Source organism: Anguilla anguilla, chromosome 1, assembly GCF_013347855.1.
Source record: "Anguilla anguilla isolate fAngAng1 chromosome 1, fAngAng1.pri, whole genome shotgun sequence".
NCBI classification, from domain to species: domain Eukaryota; kingdom Metazoa; phylum Chordata; class Actinopteri; order Anguilliformes; family Anguillidae; genus Anguilla; species Anguilla anguilla.
This window is the reverse complement of record NC_049201.1, coordinates 43,041,109-43,060,163: the sequence shown is the minus strand read 5'-3', so window position 1 is coordinate 43,060,163 and position 19,055 is coordinate 43,041,109. Positions and strand designations below refer to the sequence as shown.

At 44.2% G+C, this 19,055-nt stretch overlaps 26 non-coding genes across 26 annotated transcripts; 13 read left to right on the top strand and 13 right to left on the bottom strand.

Moving 5' to 3' along the window:
* Nucleotides 1-210: 210 nt before the first annotated feature.
* On the bottom strand, nucleotides 211-282 carry trnag-ucc. Its single transcript has one exon. It is a non-coding gene; the product is annotated as a tRNA-Gly (tRNA).
* A 93-nt stretch (nucleotides 283-375) lies between these two features.
* On the top strand, nucleotides 376-447 carry trnap-agg. Its single transcript has one exon. It is a non-coding gene; the product is annotated as a tRNA-Pro (tRNA).
* A 956-nt stretch (nucleotides 448-1,403) lies between these two features.
* trnag-ucc lies at nucleotides 1,404-1,475 on the bottom strand. Its single transcript has one exon. It is a non-coding gene; the product is annotated as a tRNA-Gly (tRNA).
* Nucleotides 1,476-1,586: 111 nt separating this feature from the next.
* On the top strand, nucleotides 1,587-1,658 carry trnap-ugg. Its single transcript has one exon. It is a non-coding gene; the product is annotated as a tRNA-Pro (tRNA).
* A 1,299-nt stretch (nucleotides 1,659-2,957) lies between these two features.
* On the bottom strand, nucleotides 2,958-3,029 carry trnag-ucc. The gene has a single exon. It is a non-coding gene; the product is annotated as a tRNA-Gly (tRNA).
* A 93-nt stretch (nucleotides 3,030-3,122) lies between these two features.
* On the top strand, nucleotides 3,123-3,194 carry trnap-agg. The gene has a single exon. It is a non-coding gene; the product is annotated as a tRNA-Pro (tRNA).
* Nucleotides 3,195-4,151: 957 nt separating this feature from the next.
* Nucleotides 4,152-4,223, bottom strand: trnag-ucc. Its single transcript has one exon. It is a non-coding gene; the product is annotated as a tRNA-Gly (tRNA).
* A 110-nt stretch (nucleotides 4,224-4,333) lies between these two features.
* Nucleotides 4,334-4,405, top strand: trnap-ugg. Its single transcript has one exon. It is a non-coding gene; the product is annotated as a tRNA-Pro (tRNA).
* A 1,299-nt stretch (nucleotides 4,406-5,704) lies between these two features.
* trnag-ucc lies at nucleotides 5,705-5,776 on the bottom strand. The gene has a single exon. It is a non-coding gene; the product is annotated as a tRNA-Gly (tRNA).
* A 93-nt stretch (nucleotides 5,777-5,869) lies between these two features.
* On the top strand, nucleotides 5,870-5,941 carry trnap-agg. The gene has a single exon. It is a non-coding gene; the product is annotated as a tRNA-Pro (tRNA).
* A 1,008-nt stretch (nucleotides 5,942-6,949) lies between these two features.
* On the bottom strand, nucleotides 6,950-7,021 carry trnag-ucc. Its single transcript has one exon. It is a non-coding gene; the product is annotated as a tRNA-Gly (tRNA).
* Nucleotides 7,022-7,114: 93 nt separating this feature from the next.
* On the top strand, nucleotides 7,115-7,186 carry trnap-agg. Its single transcript has one exon. It is a non-coding gene; the product is annotated as a tRNA-Pro (tRNA).
* Nucleotides 7,187-8,143: 957 nt separating this feature from the next.
* Nucleotides 8,144-8,215, bottom strand: trnag-ucc. The gene has a single exon. It is a non-coding gene; the product is annotated as a tRNA-Gly (tRNA).
* Nucleotides 8,216-8,325: 110 nt separating this feature from the next.
* trnap-ugg lies at nucleotides 8,326-8,397 on the top strand. Its single transcript has one exon. It is a non-coding gene; the product is annotated as a tRNA-Pro (tRNA).
* A 1,299-nt stretch (nucleotides 8,398-9,696) lies between these two features.
* On the bottom strand, nucleotides 9,697-9,769 carry trnag-ucc. Its single transcript has one exon. It is a non-coding gene; the product is annotated as a tRNA-Gly (tRNA).
* A 93-nt stretch (nucleotides 9,770-9,862) lies between these two features.
* On the top strand, nucleotides 9,863-9,934 carry trnap-agg. Its single transcript has one exon. It is a non-coding gene; the product is annotated as a tRNA-Pro (tRNA).
* A 1,009-nt stretch (nucleotides 9,935-10,943) lies between these two features.
* Nucleotides 10,944-11,015, bottom strand: trnag-ucc. Its single transcript has one exon. It is a non-coding gene; the product is annotated as a tRNA-Gly (tRNA).
* Nucleotides 11,016-11,108: 93 nt separating this feature from the next.
* trnap-agg lies at nucleotides 11,109-11,180 on the top strand. The gene has a single exon. It is a non-coding gene; the product is annotated as a tRNA-Pro (tRNA).
* Nucleotides 11,181-12,136: 956 nt separating this feature from the next.
* trnag-ucc lies at nucleotides 12,137-12,208 on the bottom strand. The gene has a single exon. It is a non-coding gene; the product is annotated as a tRNA-Gly (tRNA).
* A 110-nt stretch (nucleotides 12,209-12,318) lies between these two features.
* Nucleotides 12,319-12,390, top strand: trnap-ugg. Its single transcript has one exon. It is a non-coding gene; the product is annotated as a tRNA-Pro (tRNA).
* A 1,786-nt stretch (nucleotides 12,391-14,176) lies between these two features.
* trnag-ucc lies at nucleotides 14,177-14,248 on the bottom strand. The gene has a single exon. It is a non-coding gene; the product is annotated as a tRNA-Gly (tRNA).
* Nucleotides 14,249-14,341: 93 nt separating this feature from the next.
* Nucleotides 14,342-14,413, top strand: trnap-agg. Its single transcript has one exon. It is a non-coding gene; the product is annotated as a tRNA-Pro (tRNA).
* A 957-nt stretch (nucleotides 14,414-15,370) lies between these two features.
* On the bottom strand, nucleotides 15,371-15,442 carry trnag-ucc. Its single transcript has one exon. It is a non-coding gene; the product is annotated as a tRNA-Gly (tRNA).
* Nucleotides 15,443-15,552: 110 nt separating this feature from the next.
* trnap-ugg lies at nucleotides 15,553-15,624 on the top strand. Its single transcript has one exon. It is a non-coding gene; the product is annotated as a tRNA-Pro (tRNA).
* Nucleotides 15,625-17,357: 1,733 nt separating this feature from the next.
* trnag-ucc lies at nucleotides 17,358-17,429 on the bottom strand. The gene has a single exon. It is a non-coding gene; the product is annotated as a tRNA-Gly (tRNA).
* Nucleotides 17,430-17,539: 110 nt separating this feature from the next.
* trnap-ugg lies at nucleotides 17,540-17,611 on the top strand. The gene has a single exon. It is a non-coding gene; the product is annotated as a tRNA-Pro (tRNA).
* Nucleotides 17,612-19,055: the final 1,444 nt, after the last annotated feature.

Sequence of the window (19,055 nt, the reverse complement as noted above, 5' to 3'; positions counted from 1 at the left end):
TGTTGTAAGTTTACAGGCATGCTTTCCGTTCCTTGATGTATGTTATTTTTCACTACGATAGCCAGAAAAGGCTGTACTGCTATCGTCCAACAGAAATCCGTGGCGCTCAGCTCACATGGATTTTGAAATTGGATTCGTGTTGCTTTCGCACCCGACCGGGTCGTTTACGAAAACTTCACGACTGCCAGGAAGCGGATAGCTCCACTAAACTGCATTGGCCGGGAATCGAACCCGGGTCAACTGCTTGGAAGGCAGCTATGCTCACCACTATACCACCAATGCTCCCAACGGAGGAATGTGTTACCGCTGCTGTCGCAAAAGATTTGGGATTTTGGCGTGTTTTGCTTTCGGACATTTCGGAGGACCATGGCATGTGGCTCGTTGGTCTAGGGGTATGATTCTCGCTTAGGGTGCGAGAGGTCCCGGGTTCAAATCCCGGACGAGCCCTTGGCGACGTGCGTCCGTCCTGTACCCTTTGCCAGGGATCCAGCATTATGGCGCCTGGTTTGGGCCCAACTCTGAAAAACGTGATGGCGTGCTCGGAGTGCCAGATTTCTGCTTTGCCAGCGATTACTTTCTGATCACGTGATGCAGTATATGTTACATGATTCTCGGCTATTTGGTCAAAATGGCAGCGCTGAGCGCACTGAGCAACATTAACAGGTCATCTCCCCTAGCATTCGGTACCATTCACACCCTTTACTTTTATTGTTCCATTTACTTGTGCAAATGCGCTACCAAAAGAAACCAGTTTCTAGCAGGATTACACTTCCTCACCTTATTCAATTAAAAGTACTGTCTAATCAAATGGGCATTCACAGGTTAAAAAAAATCATTCGGATATTTTCAATGAAATTCTCACCCCATTCGTGTATAGAGACATTTGGTTCTGTGGTGAACTAATTTCAGGCACTCTTTAGCCCTCGTGGGACATTATTGCATACACACTGCAATGTGGCATGATCTCTCTTCCCTTCACAAAAAAAAAGCCTCTTCTTAAGGCTGTAAAGTTAACACAGCAATGTCCCATTTGCTTATGATGACATAATAAAAACACTGAAAAAATTATTTAATTGATTGTATATTTAACTGCCTTTACAATGCATTTCAGCACTGGAATAGTGTTTCACAGGTTATTGGAGAGGATTCCCTTTGAACATTGCTGTCTACGCATCCATGATGGAAAGTTCCAGTAATTTCTGAAACACGGTGCTTCCATGTTGTAAGTTTACATGCATTCCGTTTCCTGATGCAAATTATTGGCCAGTACTGTTATCGTAGAACGGAAATCCGCTGCACTCTGCTCTCACGGATTTTGAAATCGGATTTGTGTTGCTTTCACACCCCCACTGGCCATTTTTGAAAATGAGGCATCTGCCAGGAAACTTAACGCTTCCGCAAACTGCATTGGCCGGGAATCGAACCCGGGTCAACTGCTTGGAAGGCAGCTATGCTCACCACTATACCACCAATGCTCCCTACGGAGGAATGTGTTACCGCTGCTGTCACAAAAGATTTGGGATTTTGGCGTGTTTTTCTTTCGGACATTTCGGAGGACGACGGCAATCGCTAGTAGTCCTATGGGTGGCTCGTTGGTCTAGGGGTATGATTCTCGCTTTGGGTGCGAGAGGTCCCGGGTTCAAATCCCGGACGAGCCCTTGGCGACCTCCGTCCGTCGTGTGCCCTTTGCAGGGGGTCCAGCATTATGGCGCCTGGTTTGGGCTCACATCTGAAAAACCTGATGGCATGCTTGCAGTGCCAGATTTCTGCTTTGAAAGCGATTAGTTTCTGATCACGTGATGCAGTGTATGTTACATGATTCTCGGCTATTTGGTCAAAATGGCAGCGGATGCATTCGAAACCCTCGCTTCCCAGGAGAGTGGCGAGTCAATTCATCACCTTGGACCCCTCGGCCACGCTGCCTCGCATCGATGAAACTACCTGTGAGAAATGCTTTGGTTTCTCACACTTATAACGCTTTTAAGTTTTTCTTAAGACTTTTGTGGGCACACGAAGTACAGTTTACACTGTGTGATGAAGGCCTATAGCTAAAAAGCATAGCCGTTGTATAATTCAATTTTAAAACAGTTTTTTGCATTCACGACGACTAATGTCAACCCTTTGGTCTGAATGCAAATGTACTGAGTGCACTGAGCAACGTTAGCAGGTCATCTCCCCTAGCATTCGGTACCATTCACACCCTCTACTTTTATTGTTCCATTTACTTGTGCAAATACGCTACCAACAGAAACCAGTTTCTAGCAGGATTACATTTCCTCACGTTATTCAGTTAAAAGCATTGTCTAATCAAATAGGCATCCACAGGTTTAAAAAAAATCATTAGGATATTTTCAATGAAATTTCTACCCCATTCATGGATAGAGACGTGTGATTCTGTAGTGAACTAGTTATAGGCACTCTTTAGCCCTTTTGGGACATTATTGCATACATACAGCAATGTGGCATGATCTCTCTTCCCTTCACAAAAAAGCCTCTTCTTACAGCTGTAAAGTTAACACACCAATGTTCCATTTGCTTCTGATGTCATAATAAAAACACTGAAAAAATCATTTGATGAACTGATTGTAAATTTGACTGCCTTTACAATGCATTTCAGCCCTGGCATAGTATTTCACAGGTGATTGGAGAGGATTCCCTTTGAACATTGCTGTCTATGCATCCATGATGTCAAATTTCAGTCATTTCTTAAATAGTAAAGTCATGGAAGGTGAAACACTGTGCTTTCATGTTGTAAGTTTACAGGCATGCTTTCCGTTCCTTGATGTATGTTATTTTTCACTACGATAGCCAGAAAAGGCTGTACTGCTATCGTCCAACAGAAATCCGTGGCGCTCAGCTCACATGGATTTTGAAATTGGATTCGTGTTGCTTTCGCACCCGACCGGGTCGTTTACGAAAACTTCACGACTGCCAGGAAGCGGATAGCTCCACTAAACTGCATTGGCCGGGAATCGAACCCGGGTCAACTGCTTGGAAGGCAGCTATGCTCACCACTATACCACCAATGCTCCCTACGGAGGAATGTGTTACCGCTGCTGTCGCAAAAGATTTGGGATTTTGGCGTGTTTTGCTTTCGGACATTTCGGAGGACCATGGCATGTGGCTCGTTGGTCTAGGGGTATGATTCTCGCTTAGGGTGCGAGAGGTCCCGGGTTCAAATCCCGGACGAGCCCTTGGCGACGTGCGTCCGTCCTGTACCCTTTGCCAGGGATCCAGCATTATGGCGCCTGGTTTGGGCCCAACTCTGAAAAACGTGATGGCGTGCTCGGAGTGCCAGATTTCTGCTTTGCCAGCGATTACTTTCTGATCACGTGATGCAGTATATGTTACATGATTCTCGGCTATTTGGTCAAAATGGCAGCGCTGAGCGCACTGAGCAACATTAACAGGTCATCTCCCCTAGCATTCGGTACCATTCACACCCTTTACTTTTATTGTTCCATTTACTTGTGCAAATGCGCTACCAAAAGAAACCAGTTTCTAGCAGGATTACACTTCCTCACCTTATTCAATTAAAAGTACTGTCTAATCAAATGGGCATTCACAGGTTAAAAAAAATCATTCGGATATTTTCAATGAAATTCTCACCCCATTCGTGTATAGAGACATTTGGTTCTGTGGTGAACTAATTTCAGGCACTCTTTAGCCCTCGTGGGACATTATTGCATACACACTGCAATGTGGCATGATCTCTCTTCCCTTCACAAAAAAAAAAGCTTCTTCTTAAGGCTGTAAAGTTAACACAGCAATGTCCCATTTGCTTATGATGACATAATAAAAACACTGAAAAAATTATTTAATTGATTGTATATTTAACTGCCTTTACAATGCATTTCAGCACTGGAATAGTGTTTCACAGGTTATTGGAGAGGATTCCCTGTGAACATTGCTGTCTACGCATCCATGATGGAAAGTTCCAGTAATTTCTGAAACACGGTGCTTCCATGTTGTAAGTTTACATGCATTCCGTTTCCTGATGCAAATTATTGGCCAGTACTGTTATCGTAGAACGGAAATCCGCTGCACTCTGCTCTCACGGATTTTGAAATCGGATTTGTGTTGCTTTCACACCCCCACTGGCCATTTTTGAAAATGAGGCATCTGCCAGGAAACTTAACGCTTCCGCAAACTGCATTGGCCGGGAATCGAACCCGGGTCAACTGCTTGGAAGGCAACTATGCTCACCACTATACCACCAATGCTCCCTACGGAGGAATGTGTTACCGCTGCTGTCACAAAAGATTTGGGATTTTGGCGTGTTTTTCTTTCGGACATTTCGGAGGACGACGGCAATCGCTAGTAGTCCATGGGTGGCTCGTTGGTCTAGGGGTATGATTCTCGCTTTGGGTGCGAGAGGTCCTGGGTTCAAATCCCGGACGAGCCCTTGGCGACCTCCGTCCGTCGTGTGCCCTTTGCAGGGGGTCCAGCATTATAGCGCCTGGTTTGGGCTCACATCTGAAAAACCTGATGGCATGCTTGCAGTGCCAGATTTCTGCTTTGAAAGCGATTAGTTTCTGATCACGTGATGCAGTGTATGTTACATGATTCTCGGCTATTTGGTCAAAATGGCAGCGGATGCATTCGAAACCCTCGCTTCCCAGGAGAGTGGCGAGTCAATTCATCACCTTGGACCCCTCGGCCACGCTGCCTCGCATCGATGAAACTACCTGTGAGAAATGCTTTGGTTTCTCACACTTATAACGCTTTTAAGTTTTTCTTAAGACTTTTGTGGGCACACGAAGTACAGTTTACACTGTGTGATGAAGGCCTATAGCTAAAAAGCATAGCCGTTGTATAATTCAATTTTAAAACAGTTTTTTGCATTCACGACGACTAATGTCAACCCTTTGGTCTGAATGCAAATGTACTGAGTGCACTGAGCAACGTTAGCAGGTCATCTCCCCTAGCATTCGGTACCATTCACACCCTCTACTTTTATTGTTCCATTTACTTGTGCAAATACGCTACCAACAGAAACCAGTTTCTAGCAGGATTACATTTCCTCACGTTATTCAGTTAAAAGCATTGTCTAATCAAATAGGCATCCACAGGTATAAAAAAAATCATTAGGATATTTTCAATGAAATTTCTACCCCATTCATGGATAGAGACGTGTGATTCTGTAGTGAACTAGTTATAGGCACTCTTTAGCCCTTTTGGGACATTATTGCATACATACAGCAATGTGGCATGATCTCTCTTCCCTTCACAAAAAAGCCTCTTCTTACAGCTGTAAAGTTAACACACCAATGTTCCATTTGCTTCTGATGTCATAATAAAAACACTGAAAAAATCATTTGATGAACTGATTGTAAATTTGACTGCCTTTACAATGCATTTCAGCCCTGGCATAGTATTTCACAGGTGATTGGAGAGGATTCCCTTTGAACATTGCTGTCTATGCATCCATGATGTCAAATTTCAGTCATTTCTTAAATAGTAAAGTCATGGAAGGTGAAACACTGTGCTTTCATGTTGTAAGTTTACAGGCATGCTTTCCGTTCCTTGATGTATGTTATTTTTCACTACGATAGCCAGAAAAGGCTGTACTGCTATCGTCCAACAGAAATCCGTGGCGCTCAGCTCACATGGATTTTGAAATTGGATTCGTGTTGCTTTCGCACCCGACCGGGTCGTTTACGAAAACTTCACGACTGCCAGGAAGCAGATGGCTCCACTAAACTGCATTGGCCGGGAATCGAACCCCGGTCAACTGCTTGGAAGGCAGCTATGCTCACCACTATACCACCAATGCTCCCTACGGAGGAATGTGTTACCGCTGCTGTCACAAAAGATTTGGGATTTTGGCGTGTTTTGCTTTCGGACATTTCGGAGGACCATGGCATGTGGCTCGTTGGTCTAGGGGTATGATTCTCGCTTAGGGTGCGAGAGGTCCCGGGTTCAAATCCCGGACGAGCCCTTGGCGACGTGCGTCCGTCCTGTACCCTTTGCCAGGGATCCAGCATTATGGCGCCTGGTTTGGGCCCAACTCTGAAAAACGTGATGGCGTGCTCGGAGTGCCAGATTTCTGCTTTGCCAGCGATTACTTTCTGATCACGTGATGCAGTATATGTTACATGATTCTCGGCTATTTGGTCAAAATGGCAGCGCTGAGCGCACTGAGCAACATTAACAGGTCATCTCCCCTAGCATTCGGTACCATTCACACCCTTTACTTTTATTGTTCCATTTACTCGTGCAAATGCGCTACCAAAAGAAACCAGTTTCTAGCAGGATTACACTTCCTCACCTTATTCAATTAAAAGTACTGTCTAATCAAATGGGCATTCACAGGTTAAAAAAAATCATTCGGATATTTTCAATGAAATTCTCACCCCATTCGTGTATAGAGACATTTGGTTCTGTGGTGAACTAATTTCAGGCACTCTTTAGCCCTTTTGGGACATTATTGCATACATACAGCAATGTGGCATGATCTCTCTTCCCTTCACAAAAAAAAAGCCTCTTCTTAAGGCTGTAAAGTTAACACACCAATGTTCCATTTGCTTCTGATGTCATAATAAAAACACTGAAAAAATCATTTGATTAACTGATTGTAAATTTGACTGCCTTTACAATGCATTTCAGCCCTGGCATAGTATTTCACAGGTGATTGGAGAGGATTCCCTTTGAACATTGCTGTCTATGCATCCATGATGTCAAATTTCAGTCATTTCTTAAATAGTAAAGTCATGGAAGGTGAAACACTGTGCTTTCATGTTGTAAGTTTACAGGCATGCTTTCCGTTCCTTGATGTATGTTATTTTTCACTACGATAGCCAGAAAAGGCTGTACTGCTATCGTCCAACAGAAATCCGTGGCGCTCAGCTCACATGGATTTTGAAATTGGATTCGTGTTGCTTTCGCACCCGACCGGGTCGTTTACGAAAACTTCACGACTGCCAGGAAGCGGATAGCTCCACTAAACTGCATTGGCCGGGAATCGAACCCGGGTCAACTGCTTGGAAGGCAGCTATGCTCACCACTATACCACCAATGCTCCCTACGGAGGAATGTGTTACCGCTGCTGTCACAAAAGATTTGGGATTTTGGCGTGTTTTGCTTTCGGACATTTCGGAGGACCATGGCATGTGGCTCGTTGGTCTAGGGGTATGATTCTCGCTTAGGGTGCGAGAGGTCCCGGGTTCAAATCCCGGACGAGCCCTTGGCGACGTGCGTCCGTCCTGTACCCTTTGCCAGGGATCCAGCATTATGGCGCCTGGTTTGGGCCCAACTCTGAAAAACGTGATGGCGTGCTCGGAGTGCCAGATTTCTGCTTTGCCAGCGATTACTTTCTGATCACGTGATGCAGTATATGTTACATGATTCTCGGCTATTTGGTCAAAATGGCAGCGCTGAGCGCACTGAGCAACATTAACAGGTCATCTCCCCTAGCATTCGGTACCATTCACACCCTTTACTTTTATTGTTCCATTTACTCGTGCAAATGCGCTACCAAAAGAAACCAGTTTCTAGCAGGATTACACTTCCTCACCTTATTCAATTAAAAGTACTGTCTAATCAAATGGGCATTCACAGGTTAAAAAAAATCATTCGGATATTTTCAATGAAATTCTCACCCCATTCGTGTATAGAGACATTTGGTTCTGTGGTGAACTAATTTCAGGCACTCTTTAGCCCTCGTGGGACATTATTGCATACACACTGCAATGTGGCATGATCTCTCTTCCCTTCACAAAAAAAAAAGCCTCTTCTTAAGGCTGTAAAGTTAACACAGCAATGTCCCATTTGCTTATGATGACATAATAAAAACACTGAAAAAATTATTTAATTGATTGTATATTTAACTGCCTTTACAATGCATTTCAGCACTGGAATAATGTTTCACAGGTTATTGGAGAGGATTCCCTTTGAACATTGCTGTCTACGCATCCATGATGGAAAGTTCCAGTAATTTCTGAAACACGGTGCTTCCATGTTGTAAGTTTACATGCATTCCGTTTCCTGATGCAAATTATTGGCCAGTACTGTTATCGTAGAACGGAAATCCGCTGCACTCTGCTCTCACGGATTTTGAAATCGGATTTGTGTTGCTTTCACACCCCCACTGGCCATTTTTGAAAATGAGGCATCTGCCAGGAAACTTAACGCTTCCGCAAACTGCATTGGCCGGGAATCGAACCCGGGTCAACTGCTTGGAAGGCAGCTATGCTCACCACTATACCACCAATGCTCCCTACGGAGGAATGTGTTACCGCTGCTGTCACAAAAGATTTGGGATTTTGGCGTGTTTTTCTTTCGGACATTTCGGAGGACGACGGCAATCGCTAGTAGTCCATGGGTGGCTCGTTGGTCTAGGGGTATGATTCTCGCTTTGGGTGCGAGAGGTCCCGGGTTCAAATCCCGGACGAGCCCTTGGCGACCTCCGTCCGTCGTGTGCCCTTTGCAGGGGGTCCAGCATTATGGCGCCTGGTTTGGGCTCACATCTGAAAAACCTGATGGCATGCTTGCAGTGCCAGATTTCTGCTTTGAAAGCGATTAGTTTCTGATCACGTGATGCAGTGTATGTTACATGATTCTCGGCTATTTGGTCAAAATGGCAGCGGATGCATTCGAAACCCTCGCTTCCCAGGAGAGTGGCGAGTCAATTCATCACCTTGGACCCCTCGGCCACGCTGCCTCGCATCGATGAAACTACCTGTGAGAAATGCTTTGGTTTCTCACACTTATAGCGCTTTTAAGTTTTTCTTAAGACTTTTGTGGGCACACGAAGTACAGTTTACACTGTGTGATGAAGGCCTATAGCTAAAAAGCATAGCCGTTGTATAATTCAATTTTAAAACAGTTTTTTGCATTCACGACGACTAATGTCAACCCTTTGGTCTGAATGCAAATGTACTGAGTTCACTGAGCAACGTTAGCAGGTCATCTCCCCTAGCATTCGGTACCATTCACACCCTCTACTTTTATTGTTCCATTTACTTGTGCAAATACGCTACCAACAGAAACCAGTTTCTAGCAGGATTACATTTCCTCACGTTATTCAGTTAAAAGCATTGTCTAATCAAATAGGCATCCACAGGTTTAAAAAAAATCATTAGGATATTTTCAATGAAATTTCTACCCCATTCATGGATAGAGACGTGTGATTCTGTAGTGAACTAGTTATAGGCACTCTTTAGCCCTTTTGGGACATTATTGCATACGTACAGCAATGTGGCATGATCTCTCTTCCCTTCACAAAAAAGCCTCTTCTTACAGCTGTAAAGTTAACACACCAATGTTCCATTTGCTTCTGATGTCATAATAAAAACACTGAAAAAATCATTTGATTAACTGATTGTAAATTTGACTGCCTTTACAATGCATTTCAGCCCTGGCATAGTATTTCACAGGTGATTGGAGAGGATTCCCTTTGAACATTGCTGTCTATGCATCCATGATGTCAAATTTCAGTCATTTCTTAAATAGTAAAGTCATGGAAGGTGAAACACTGTGCTTTCATGTTGTAAGTTTACAGGCATGCTTTCCGTTCCTTGATGTATGTTATTTTTCACTACGATAGCCAGAAAAGGCTGTACTGCTATCGTCCAACAGAAATCCGTGGCGCTCAGCTCACATGGATTTTGAAATTGGATTCGTGTTGCTTTCGCACCCGACCGGGTCGTTTACGAAAACTTCACGACTGCCAGGAAGCAGATGGCTCCACTAAACTGCATTGGCCGGGAATCGAACCCCCGGTCAACTGCTTGGAAGGCAGCTATGCTCACCACTATACCACCAATGCTCCCTACGGAGGAATGTGTTACCGCTGCTGTCACAAAAGATTTGGGATTTTGGCGTGTTTTGCTTTCGGACATTTCGGAGGACCATGGCATGTGGCTCGTTGGTCTAGGGGTATGATTCTCGCTTAGGGTGCGAGAGGTCCCGGGTTCAAATCCCGGACGAGCCCTTGGCGACGTGCGTCCGTCCTGTACCCTTTGCCAGGGATCCAGCATTATGGCGCCTGGTTTGGGCCCAACTCTGAAAAACGTGATGGCGTGCTCGGAGTGCCAGATTTCTGCTTTGCCAGCGATTACTTTCTGATCACGTGATGCAGTATATGTTACATGATTCTCGGCTATTTGGTCAAAATGGCAGCGCTGAGCGCACTGAGCAACATTAACAGGTCATCTCCCCTAGCATTCGGTACCATTCACACCCTTTACTTTTATTGTTCCATTTACTCGTGCAAATGCGCTACCAAAAGAAACCAGTTTCTAGCAGGATTACACTTCCTCACCTTATTCAATTAAAAGTACTGTCTAATCAAATGGGCATTCACAGGTTAAAAAAAATCATTCGGATATTTTCAATGAAATTCTCACCCCATTCGTGTATAGAGACATTTGGTTCTGTGGTGAACTAATTTCAGGCACTCTTTAGCCCTTTTGGGACATTATTGCATACATACAGCAATGTGGCATGATCTCTCTTCCCTTCACAAAAAAAAAAGCCTCTTCTTAAGGCTGTAAAGTTAACACACCAATGTTCCATTTGCTTCTGATGTCATAATAAAAACACTGAAAAAATCATTTGATTAACTGATTGTAAATTTGACTGCCTTTACAATGCATTTCAGCCCTGGCATAGTATTTCACAGGTGATTGGAGAGGATTCCCTTTGAACATTGCTGTCTATGCATCCATGATGTCAAATTTCAGTCATTTCTTAAATAGTAAAGTCATGGAAGGTGAAACACTGTGCTTTCATGTTGTAAGTTTACAGGCATGCTTTCCGTTCCTTGATGTATGTTATTTTTCACTACGATAGCCAGAAAAGGCTGTACTGCTATCGTCCAACAGAAATCCGTGGCGCTCAGCTCACATGGATTTTGAAATTGGATTCGTGTTGCTTTCGCACCCGACCGGGTCGTTTACGAAAACTTCACGACTGCCAGGAAGCGGATAGCTCCACTAAACTGCATTGGCCGGGAATCGAACCCGGGTCAACTGCTTGGAAGGCAGCTATGCTCACCACTATACCACCAATGCTCCCTACGGAGGAATGTGTTACCGCTGCTGTCACAAAAGATTTGGGATTTTGGCGTGTTTTGCTTTCGGACATTTCGGAGGACCATGGCATGTGGCTCGTTGGTCTAGGGGTATGATTCTCGCTTAGGGTGCGAGAGGTCCCGGGTTCAAATCCCGGACGAGCCCTTGGCGACGTGCGTCCGTCCTGTACCCTTTGCCAGGGATCCAGCATTATGGCGCCTGGTTTGGGCCCAACTCTGAAAAACGTGATGGCGTGCTCGGAGTGCCAGATTTCTGCTTTGCCAGCGATTACTTTCTGATCACGTGATGCAGTATATGTTACATGATTCTCGGCTATTTGGTCAAAATGGCAGCGCTGAGCGCACTGAGCAACATTAACAGGTCATCTCCCCTAGCATTCGGTACCATTCACACCCTTTACTTTTATTGTTCCATTTACTTGTGCAAATGCGCTACCAAAAGAAACCAGTTTCTAGCAGGATTACACTTCCTCACCTTATTCAATTAAAAGTACTGTCTAATCAAATGGGCATTCACAGGTTAAAAAAATCATTCGGATATTTTCAATGAAATTCTCACCCCATTCGTGTATAGAGACATTTGGTTCTGTGGTGAACTAATTTCAGGCACTCTTTAGCCCTCGTGGGACATTATTGCATACACACTGCAATGTGGCATGATCTCTCTTCCCTTCACAAAAAAAAAAGCCTCTTCTTAAGGCTGTAAAGTTAACACAGCAATGTCCCATTTGCTTATGATGACATAATAAAAACACTGAAAAAATTATTTAATTGATTGTATATTTAACTGCCTTTACAATGCATTTCAGCACTGGAATAATGTTTCACAGGTTATTGGAGAGGATTCCCTTTGAACATTGCTGTCTACGCATCCATGATGGAAAGTTCCAGTAATTTCTGAAACACGGTGCTTCCATGTTGTAAGTTTACATGCATTCCGTTTCCTGATGCAAATTATTGGCCAGTACTGTTATCGTAGAACGGAAATCCGCTGCACTCTGCTCTCACGGATTTTGAAATCGGATTTGTGTTGCTTTCACACCCCCACTGGCCATTTTTGAAAATGAGGCATCTGCCAGGAAACTTAACGCTTCCGCAAACTGCATTGGCCGGGAATCGAACCCAGGTCAACTGCTTGGAAGGCAGCTATGCTCACCACTATACCACCAATGCTCCCTACGGAGGAATGTGTTACCGCTGCTGTCACAAAAGATTTGGGATTTTGGCGTGTTTTTCTTTCGGACATTTCGGAGGACGACGGCAATCGCTAGTAGTCCATGGGTGGCTCGTTGGTCTAGGGGTATGATTCTCGCTTTGGGTGCGAGAGGTCCCGGGTTCAAATCCCGGACGAGCCCTTGGCGACCTCCGTCCGTCGTGTGCCCTTTGCAGGGGGTCCAGCATTATGGCGCCTGGTTTGGGCTCACATCTGAAAAACCTGATGGCATGCTTGCAGTGCCAGATTTCTGCTTTGAAAGCGATTAGTTTCTGATCACGTGATGCAGTGTATGTTACATGATTCTCGGCTATTTGGTCAAAATGGCAGCGGATGCATTCGAAACCCTCGCTTCCCAGGAGAGTGGCGAGTCAATTCATCACCTTGGACCCCTCGGCCACGCTGCCTCGCATCGATGAAACTACCTGTGAGAAATGCTTTGGTTTCTCACACTTATAACGCTTTTAAGTTTTTCTTAAGACTTTTGTGGGCACACGAAGTACAGTTTACACTGTGTGATGAAGGCCTATAGCTAAAAAGCATAGCCGTTGTATAATTCAATTTTAAAACAGTTTTTTGCATTCACGACGACTAATGTCAACCCTTTGGTCTGAATGCAAATGTACTGAGTTCACTGAGCAACGTTAGCAGGTCATCTCCCCTAGCATTCGGTACCATTCACACCCTCTACTTTTATTGTTCCATTTACTTGTGCAAATACGCTACCAACAGAAACCAGTTTCTAGCAGGATTACATTTCCTCACGTTATTCAGTTAAAAGCATTGTCTAATCAAATAGGCATCCACAGGTTTAAAAAAAATCATTAGGATATTTTCAATGAAATTTCTACCCCATTCATGGATAGAGACGTGTGATTCTGTAGTGAACTAGTTATAGGCACTCTTTGACGAGCCCTCCGTCCTCCGAGCCCTCCGTCCTGTACCCTTTGCCAGGGATCCAGCATTATGGCGCCTGGTTTGGGCCCAACTCTGAAAAACGTGATGGCGTGCTCGGAGTGCCAGATTTCTGCTTTGCCAGCGATTACTTTCTGATCACGTGATGCAGTATATGTTACATGATTCTCGGCTATTTGGTCAAAATGGCAGCGCTGAGCGCACTGAGCAACATTAACAGGTCATCTCCCCTAGCATTCGGTACCATTCACACCCTTTACTTTTATTGTTCCATTTACTCGTGCAAATGCGCTACCAAAAGAAACCAGTTTCTAGCAGGATTACACTTCCTCACCTTATTCAATTAAAAGTACTGTCTAATCAAATGGGCATTCACAGGTTAAAAAAAATCATTCGGATATTTTCAATGAAATTCTCACCCCATTCGTGTATAGAGACATTTGGTTCTGTGGTGAACTAATTTCAGGCACTCTTTAGCCCTTTTGGGACATTATTGCATACATACAGCAATGTGGCATGATCTCTCTTCCCTTCACAAAAAAAAAAGCCTCTTCTTAAGGCTGTAAAGTTAACACACCAATGTTCCATTTGCTTCTGATGTCATAATAAAAACACTGAAAAAATCATTTGATTAACTGATTGTAAATTTGACTGCCTTTACAATGCATTTCAGCCCTGGCATAGTATTTCACAGGTGATTGGAGAGGATTCCCTTTGAACATTGCTGTCTATGCATCCATGATGTCAAATTTCAGTCATTTCTTAAATAGTAAAGTCATGGAAGGTGAAACACTGTGCTTTCATGTTGTAAGTTTACAGGCATGCTTTCCGTTCCTTGATGTATGTTATTTTTCACTACGATAGCCAGAAAAGGCTGTACTGCTATCGTCCAACAGAAATCCGTGGCGCTCAGCTCACATGGATTTTGAAATTGGATTCGTGTTGCTTTCGCACCCGACCGGGTCGTTTACGAAAACTTCACGACTGCCAGGAAGCGGATAGCTCCACTAAACTGCATTGGCCGGGAATCGAACCCGGGTCAACTGCTTGGAAGGCAGCTATGCTCACCACTATACCACCAATGCTCCCTACGGAGGAATGTGTTACCGCTGCTGTCACAAAAGATTTGGGATTTTGGCGTGTTTTGCTTTCGGACATTTCGGAGGACCATGGCATGTGGCTCGTTGGTCTAGGGGTATGATTCTCGCTTAGGGTGCGAGAGGTCCCGGGTTCAAATCCCGGACGAGCCCTTGGCGACGTGTGTCCGTCCTGTACCCTTTGCCAGGGATCCAGCATTATGGCGCCTGGTTTGGGCCCAACTCTGAAAAACGTGATGGCGTGCTCGGAGTGCCAGATTTCTGCTTTGCCAGCGATTACTTTCTGATCACGTGATGCAGTATATGTTACATGATTCTCGGCTATTTGGTCAAAATGGCAGCGCTGAGCGCACTGAGCAACATTAACAGGTCATCTCCCCTAGCATTCGGTACCATTCACACCCTTTACTTTTATTGTTCCATTTACTTGTGCAAATGCGCTACCAAAAGAAACCAGTTTCTAGCAGGATTACACTTCCTCACCTTATTCAATTAAAAGTACTGTCTAATCAAATGGGCATTCACAGGTTAAAAAAAATCATTCGGATATTTTCAATGAAATTCTCACCCCATTCGTGTATAGAGACATTTGGTTCTGTGGTGAACTAATTTCAGGCACTCTTTAGCCCTCGTGGGACATTATTGCATACACACTGCAATGTGGCATGATCTCTCTTCCCTTCACAAAAAAAAAAGCCTCTTCTTAAGGCTGTAAAGTTAACACAGCAATGTCCCATTTGCTTATGATGACATAATAAAAACACTGAAAAAATTATTTAATTGATTGTATATTTAACTGCCTTTACAATGCATTTCAGCACTGGAATAGTGTTTCACAGGTTATTGGAGAGGATTCCCTTTGAACATTGCTGTCTACGCATCCATGATGGAAAGTTCCAGTAATTTCTGAAACACGGTGCTTCCATGTTGTAAGTTTACATGCATTCCGTTTCCTGATGCAAATTATTGGCCAGTACTGTTATCGTAGAACGGAAATCCGCTGCACTCTGCTCTCACGGATTTTGAAATCGGATTTGTGTTGCTTTCACACCCCCACTGGCCATTTTTGAAAATGAGGCATCTGCCAGGAAACTTAACGCTTCCGCAAACTGCATTGGCCGGGAATCGAACCCGGGTCAACTGCTTGGAAGGCAGCTATGCTCACCACTATACCACCAATGCTCCCTACGGAGGAATGTGTTACCGCTGCTGTCACAAAAGATTTGGGATTTTGGCGTGTTTTTCTTTCGGACATTTCGGAGGACGACGGCAATCGCTAGTAGTCCATGGGTGGCTCGTTGGTCTAGGGGTATGATTCTCGCTTTGGGTGCGAGAGGTCCCGGGTTCAAATCCCGGACGAGCCCTTGGCGACCTCCGTCCGTCGTGTGCCCTTTGCAGGGGGTCCAGCATTATGGCGCCTGGTTTGGGCTCACATCTGAAAAACCTGATGGCATGCTTGCAGTGCCAGATTTCTGCTTTGAAAGCGATTAGTTTCTGATCACGTGATGCAGTGTATGTTACATGATTCTCGGCTATTTGGTCAAAATGGCAGCGGATGCATTCGAAACCCTCGCTTCCCAGGAGAGTGGCGAGTCAATTCATCACCTTGGACCCCTCGGCCACGCTGCCTCGCATCGATGAAACTACCTGTGAGAAATGCTTTGGTTTCTCACACTTATAGCGCTTTTAAGTTTTTCTTAAGACTTTTGTGGGCACACGAAGTACAGTTTACACTGTGTGATGAAGGCCTATAGCTAAAAAGCATAGCCGTTGTATAATTCAATTTTAAAACAGTTTTTTGCATTCACGACGACTAATGTCAACCCTTTGGTCTGAATGCAAATGTACTGAGTTCACTGAGCAACGTTAGCAGGTCATCTCCCCTAGCATTCGGTACCATTCACACCCTCTACTTTTATTGTTCCATTTACTTGTGCAAATACGCTACCAACAGAAACCAGTTTCTAGCAGGATTACATTTCCTCACGTTATTCAGTTAAAAGCATTGTCTAATCAAATAGGCATCCACAGGTTTAAAAAAAATAATTAGGATATTTTCAATGAAATTTCTACCCCATTCATGGATAGAGACGTGTGATTCTGTAGTGAACAAGTTATAGGCACTCTTTGACGAGCCCTCCGTCCTCCGAGCCCTCCGTCCTGTACCCTTTGCCAGGGATCCAGCATTATGGCGCCTGGTTTGGGCCCAACTCTGAAAAACGTGATGGCGTGCTCGGAGTGCCAGATTTCTGCTTTGCCAGCGATTACTTTCTGATCACGTGATGCAGTATATGTTACATGATTCTCGGCTATTTGGTCAAAATGGCAGCGCTGAGCGCACTGAGCAACATTAACAGGTCATCTCCCCTAGCATTCGGTACCATTCACACCCTTTACTTTTATTGTTCCATTTACTTGTGCAAATGCGCGACCAAAAGAAACCAGTTTCTAGCAGGATTACACTTCCTCACCTTATTCAATTAAAAGTACTGTCTAATCAAATGGGCATTCACAGGTTAAAAAAAATCATTCGGATATTTTCAATGAAATTCTCACCCCATTCGTGTATAGAGACATTTGGTTCTGTGGTGAACTAATTTCAGGCACTCTTTAGCCCTCGTGGGACATTATTGCATACACACTGCAATGTGGCATGATCTCTCTTCCCTTCACAAAAAAAAAGCCTCTTCTTAAGGCTGTAAAGTTAACACAGCAATGTCCCATTTGCTTATGATGACATAATAAAAACACTGAAAAAATTATTTAATTGATTGTATATTTAACTGCCTTTACAATGCATTTCAGCACTGGAATAGTGTTTCACAGGTTATTGGAGAGGATTCCCTTTGAACATTGCTGTCTACGCATCCATGATGGAAAGTTCCAGTAATTTCTGAAACACGGTGCTTCCATGTTGTAAGTTTACATGCATTCCGTTTCCTGATGCAAATTATTGGCCAGTACTGTTATCGTAGAACGGAAATCCACTGCACTCTGCTCTCACGGATTATGAAATCGGATTTGTGTTGCTTTCACACCCCCACTGGCCATTTTTGAAAATGAGGCATCTGCCAGGAAACTTAACGCTTCCGCAAACTGCATTGGCCGGGAATCGAACCCGGGTCAACTGCTTGGAAGGCAGCTATGCTCACCACTATACCACCAATGCTCCCTACGGAGGAATGTGTTACCGCTGCTGTCACAAAAGATTTGGGATTTTGGCGTGTTTTTCTTTCGGACATTTCGGAGGACGACGGCAATCGCTAGTAGTCTATGGGTGGCTCGTTGGTCTAGGGGTATGATTCTCGCTTTGGGTGCGAGAGGTCCCGGGTTCAAATCCCGGACGAGCCCTTGGCGACCTCCGTCCGTCGTGTGCCCTTTGCAGGGGGTCCAGCATTATGGCGCCTGGTTTGGGCTCACATCTGAAAAACCTGATGGCATGCTTGCAGTGCCAGATTTCTGCTTTGAAAGCGATTAGTTTCTGATCACGTGATGCAGTGTATGTTACATGATTCTCGGCTATTTGGTCAAAATGGCAGCGGATGCATTCGAAACCCTCGCTTCCCAGGAGAGTGGCGAGTCAATTCATCACCTTGGACCCCTCGGCCACGCTGCCTCGCATCGATGAAACTACCTGTGAGAAATGCTTTGGTTTCTCACACTTATAACGCTTTTAAGCTTTTCTTAAGACTTTTGTGGGCACACGAAGTACAGTTTACACTGTGTGATGAAGGCCTATAGCTAAAAAGCATAGCCGTTGTATAATTCAATTTTAAAACAGTTTTTTGCATTCACGACGACTAATGTCAACCCTTTGGTCTGAATGCAAATGTACTGAGTGCACTGAGCAACGTTAGCAGGTCATCTCCCCTAGCATTCGGTACCATTCACACCCTCTACTTTTATTGTTCCATTTACTTGTGCAAATACGCTACCAACAGAAACCAGTTTCTAGCAGGATTACATTTCCTCACGTTATTCAGTTAAAAGCATTGTCTAATCAAATAGGCATCCACAGGTTTAAAAAAAATCATTAGGATATTTTCAATGAAATTTCTACCCCATTCATGGATAGAGACGTGTGATTCTGTAGTGAACTAGTTATAGGCACTCTTTAGCCCTTTTGGGACATTATTGCATACATACAGCAATGTGGCATGATCTCTCTTCCCTTCACAAAAAAGCCTCTTCTTACAGCTGTAAAGTTAACACACCAATGTTCCATTTGCTTCTGATGTCATAATAAAAACACTGAAAAAATCATTTGATGAACTGATTGTAAATTTGACTGCCTTTACAATGCATTTCAGCCCTGGCATAGTATTTCACTGGTGAGTGGACCTTGGACCCCTCGGCCACGCTGCCTCGCATCGATGAAACTACTTGTGAGAAATGCCTTGGTTTCTTACACTTATAACGATTGCAAAAAACTGCAGATATTGCCGAAGATTCTCATTGACCATTGCTGTCTATGCTTTTGTGATGTCAGAATTCAATAATCTGTGAAATATTAAATTCACAGATGGTGAAACACTCTGCTTTCATGGTTTAAGTTTGCAGCATGTGTTACGTTTCCTGATACAAATGATTTACCTTTACATTGGCCAGAACGAGCCATACAGTTGAAGTTGGTCCATTGTGCTCTGGGCATTGCTTCGTGTACGTTGCGAACTCAGATAACCCAATAGTTTGTTTACATTTCGGAATAAATTCAGGATTTTCAGTTCCACAAAGTCATTTGACGATTTAGCCCGACTGGTTATCGGGCCAACAGAGTGTTTAAAGCCATCGCCAA